This window comes from Pinus tabuliformis, chromosome 6, assembly GCF_031772625.1.
Source record: "Pinus tabuliformis cultivar Carrire ecotype Pingquan chromosome 6, CPIR1, whole genome shotgun sequence".
In the NCBI taxonomy this organism is placed as follows: domain Eukaryota; kingdom Viridiplantae; phylum Streptophyta; class Pinopsida; order Pinales; family Pinaceae; genus Pinus; species Pinus tabuliformis.
The window spans coordinates 1,647,128,626-1,647,133,449 of NC_142292.1; the positions used below are offsets into that span (position 1 = coordinate 1,647,128,626).

Sequence of the window (4,824 nt, forward strand, 5' to 3'; positions counted from 1 at the left end):
TATAAATAATATTGAAAAAACCATATATAATGAAAATAACTTTCACTATCTATCCCAATTATTTTTCTTTTTTTCAACATAACAAGTACTCATTTTATTTGTAATAACTAATTTTCATGGCCAGTACCATTTACACTCCACTGTAACATCAGATGCCTCAAAGTTCCAATACACCCATGACATTATTTCCTTAGTACCCTGGGCCTTTTGATATGTTACGTTACATTGAAATATCTTGTATATTCTACAAAATTTACCCAAAAGTAGTTCATAATTGAAGCACATAAAACAAAATTTGATTTTCCCCAAAGGGGCCTAGGTCCAAATTACCACCATGCATCTCCTACTTTACATGACTTGGTCTACCCTCTTCCAGTGTTTTCTGAATTGCCACTTCCTGCAAACTCATAACTGAAATTGTAACACCCTAAGCCTTTGCTTCTTCGTCTTCTTCCCCAGAGTCACAAACCCAAACCTTCAAAAGCAACAATTTGATTTCCATGTCGATCGGTCTCCTTTATATGCGAGTGCGCATCCACACTAATTTGTGATCAACCATTTTTTCTATGCCATCTTGTTCTTTCTACATGAATTCCAATCATTGATTCACCATCTTATTCATTCACATCAGTATTTTGAATAACTTCTCTGCCCAATTTTTCCACCGAGCAAGGTCATTTACTGAGTCCATGCCCTCCATGCAGGTAGAATTCCAATCTCTTTTCTGTTCACTCAAGCCTAGTGAAGCTAAGGCAAGCCTAACATTGCTACCTCCCAATGTATATAGCAGAGCCATAGCCCCCCTGCATAATCACTCCGTTAAAATGAGCATTAGCTTTGGACTCAAAAGTTTCATTGAGATAAATTCATCTATCATCCTATTAGTCCTCCCGTAGTGAGTTCACATGAGGAATTGAATGCACCTAGAAAACACATTCTTCAGTGAGCTCCTCGGCCCTGTGTGAAGCGTATGCTTCATATTTAAAACTCATGACCTTCCAAGATGGCACTTTCAAGTGTACAATTCACTTGCATGTAGAGCGTAACAGTTATTGTTTGTCCAAGGCCTAAGTGCCCTTTGTCATCCATCATCCATCCTCGATGAAGATTCACTTGGATTTTCTCAATAAATTCTTTTGAAATTCAAGCCCTCCTATTCGATCTGATCGAGCTTGTAGATCCTGTAATTTATTATTCTTGTGGTCACGGGATTGGGGCCTGGATCTTCCCCCCATTTGCAAATTCAATTATACCTTGCCCCAATTTGGAGCCCACATTAGCAAGTTTGTTTGCATCAACATTCAAATGGCGGAGAATATGGAGACAAGATATTTCATCAAATTGTGAGGATAAGAGAGTTATCTCAAACACAATTGGAGGAATCCTTGAGCATTCTCGAGCTAGTGAAATTTTCTTATCACCACCATGGAATCTCCGTGGACTATTAATTCTTTTAAAGTGTTATACCTCGCTACATCCAAACCTTTCCACAAGGCTAATATTCTTCTTGGTTATTTTTCATGATTCCTAATCCCAAACATAACTATCTTCCTTTTGTTCATAAAAACTATAAATCACAACCCCTTTATCCCACTTTACAAAAAAATATATTACTAATTTATAATAATTTTATAACTATTCTTATCTTTTTATATTTTAATTTATAAATATTAATATTATATATTTTATCATTTTACTTTCCTAAGTTCCACTTAAAAAAATGTAAATTATTTGAAACCCTGAACCTCCTCCACATTCTTTATTCATGAGTAGCAGCTGCACAATATTTTCAGAATATTGACTTTAGAGAGAAAACCCTGCCTACATTTCCATAGATGAAAATTTAAAATTGATGAATCCAACCTGTTCAATGGAAAGACCAACCACTCTTCTATTTTAATATGACCGATTCCAATCTGCCTAATCGTAACAGAAAACACTGATTATTTTTTTCACGATTCAAAAGTTCATTGAACATCTACACGTACAGAATGATGTCATTTAATTTCTCGCGAAGTCATTTCAGTGAGATAATAAAGCAATCATACGGCGACTGCAAACATTAATTTTATCAAACGGTGACTTTTTGCAACAATACGGTGATTTTCTTCCGATTAAAATTTTCGTGGACCCTCGTAGGATTCCCCGGACGGTGCTTTCATAATTTGATATGTTTTTGATATCAACCCCTTGACATCCCACATTATGGCTGCCAACAATGTTCTGAGTCAAAAGACATCGATTCCCTACTAGGGACAATTCTGCCAACAATGTTCTGAGTCAAAAGACATCGATTCCCTACTAGGGACAATTAAGATCGAGGATCTTTAAATTATGAGAACGCTGAATTTCTAATTTGATCCTAACATAACAAGATAGGCAATATTGAAATCCACTCAGTCATGCACTTTTAATTTGCAATCTAAATTAACATAGTCAAAGTTTTTGTGAACAAGAATAGTTCTACTTCATTTATGGGTTGAATATATATATATTAGAGTTATATTTCAATTTTATTATCCATTAATTTTAACCAGTGATTTTGAAATTATATTAAATAAAGGTAAATATTTAAATATTTATTTAATAATATAAGAAAGTGATTATTTTTTTTTTTTAATAAAAATAGTTAAGAGTAAAAACCCTGTTTAGAATATAGCTGTATTAAGATTTTAAATGCTTAAAAAAAATTGATAATATTAAATCCATTTCCATTAACAAAATTCAAATAGTCAGGAAAAAAAATTATATTACCATTTTTATATAAAATTAAAATTTATAATTAACAAAATATTTATTTACTATTCTCAATATCTCCGGTATTATGCTTCTTATAGGATCTATCTACTGTCTTCGATCCCAGCTTTGCTAATATTTCATCCCTCCCACTCCTCTTCGGATTCCAAGAGTAACAAGCCCAGCGACCGTGGGCTTGTTTTCTGTAGATCAAAATCAAGTTCTTGAAGCCAATCTACCTGGAGTGCGTTATCGAATAAATCCTTCACTCCATTATCGTCAGCATCGGTAACACCCTGCACATTTCTTTTATCAGAACACATGACTTCGATTTCATTCGTCTGTAACGCCAATGTAGCCGGTTCCCTGCAGAACACATCGGATCCCAAATCTGACGGGGGCGAGAGCAGATTACAGATTACCGCAGTTTTTACTCTCATGGGTGTGGGTTTTAATACATAATTTTTAAGGGGAGCAGATTTTGACCTCTTTTTCAGATTTTTGGTGCCATTGTGTTGAGATTGAGATTGGGTGATGGACAGCATCTTCTTGCTCAGATGACTGTTCCAGTAGTTCTTGATTTCGTTATCTGTTCGCCCAGGCAGTCGTCCTGCTATCAGCGACCACCTGCATGCATAGAATTGACATAAATGATGAAACGCTGAGTTGCATGCATAAAATTGACATAAATGATGAAAAGCTGAGTTTAATTTTAACATAGACCATATTAGTATGGCATTGATTATTCTTAATATTGATCAACTGTTAAACTTAAGTTCTTCAATTTAATTTCATTTCATGTTTTGGAAATATTTTGAAACCTAGTTCCGATCTATAGAATTTGAAATATTTTTAAAATCCACCTGCCAGGGGTGAACTCTGCCAAGTGAATCAATGTTGAAGTCATTTCCACATACCGATTGCCAAGAAGACGGTGAAGGCGAATAATGAGCTCCTCCTCCTCGGGGGAAATATTTCCACGTTTAATGTCGGGACGAAGATAGTTCACCCAACGTAGTCTACAACTCTTTCCACACCGCATGAGACCTGCAAAACAAAATCGCTCCGCTAATTTACCTAACTGCTCAGTACAAGTTTACATCTGCATTGATAAATCAGTACTATTTGAGATTTTCTGACCTGCTTTCTGCGGGAGATTTGTCCAGCCACCATCGCCATGAATTCGAATGTAGTCCGAAAGAATCATATCCTCCTTGGCGGTCCACATCCCGCGGTTGAGTCCTTCTTTTGAGCAGCAACGAGACCTACCCATCCTGGATGCTCTTCGTCACTAACTGACCAGCTGATGATCTCCTTTGCAACGCCATTGTGTGTCTATATATAAATCTTAGTTTTACCCTACCCGAAATCTTTACTGCAGCAAATCTTTGGCTACTGATGTAAAAAACGTGACCTTATGATTATTGTAGCAGAATTTCAATGGTCAGAATCTAAGGCCTACCAAAACGTGTCTCACTATGCTTCTAATAGCTGTCCATGGATTGCAGAGCTTGTCAGAATCATCAATAGGGGAGTTGAATTTTAAAAATAGTGCTCATTCCAGAGGTTGTCAGAATCATGAATAGGTGAGTTGAATTTTAAAACCAGTGCTCATTTAGCGCATGTATGGTTGATTCCGCATTTTCGGGCATCAATCATTGAGTGTTTGAATGATGATTAAAGATGGCCAATCCTAAAATGGTGTATATACGAATGCAGTTGTCTATAACGCGACTTTTTGAATGTCTTTTCGGCGGGTTTTTCCGGTTGAAATCCGGCAGGAATTTATTGGAATCGCAAGTTTGATAGCTAGTTTTTGCACAATAAAAGCGTCCCAGGGGTTTTCCAGGGTGCTGAATCCAAATATGCAGTTAAAAAACCATTTTAACTGCAACAAATCAATATTTAACCTCAATTTCTTCCGCCGAATTCCGCCACCGGAATCTCCAAAAAGTTTTTTAACTGCAACAAATCAATATTTAACCTCAATTTCTTCCGTCGGATTCCGCCACCGGAATCTCCAAAAAGTCGCATTATAGACAACTCCTATACGAATTATTAGAAGTCGTTTCCTTCGCAGGTTTAATA

The 4,824-nt window shown here is 36.2% G+C and overlaps 1 pseudogene; it reads right to left on the reverse strand.

The window, feature by feature from the left end:
• Positions 1-2,876: 2,876 nt before the first annotated feature.
• Positions 2,877-4,009, reverse strand: LOC149265276 (transcription factor MYB123 pseudogene; annotated as a pseudogene).
• Positions 4,010-4,824: the final 815 nt, after the last annotated feature.